Source organism: Morone saxatilis, unplaced genomic scaffold, assembly GCF_004916995.1.
Source record: "Morone saxatilis isolate NCDOM2014 unplaced genomic scaffold, NCSU_SB_2.0 Contig7, whole genome shotgun sequence".
Lineage (NCBI taxonomy): Eukaryota > Metazoa > Chordata > Actinopteri > Moronidae > Morone > Morone saxatilis.
Window position 1 is genome coordinate 1,138,268 of NW_023340246.1, and position 221 is coordinate 1,138,488.

General features: G+C 52.9%; 1 protein-coding gene across 1 annotated transcript in view; it reads left to right on the plus strand.

Moving 5' to 3' along the window:
- The window catches only part of ddhd1b (DDHD domain containing 1b), a gene marked incomplete in the record, with an annotated part of 10,692 nt that overhangs the window by 1,455 nt on the left and 9,016 nt on the right, over positions 1 to 221 (plus strand).

The window sequence follows — 221 nt, forward strand, 5'->3', positions numbered from 1 at the left end:
GGTGGCTTCAGCCATCTTCTATGCCGGACAGGGACAGGAAGAGACTCAATAAACTGATCAGGAGAGGTTTCGCGTGTCTTTCATCCCTGCTGCTGTCAGGAGAGCGAGCTCTGTCCTGGACTGTCCTCTGGACTCCATAGAGGAAGTGGGTGAGAAGAGGATGTTAAGAAGCTGACATCCATCATGGACAACACCTCTCACCCCCTACATGACACTGTGGG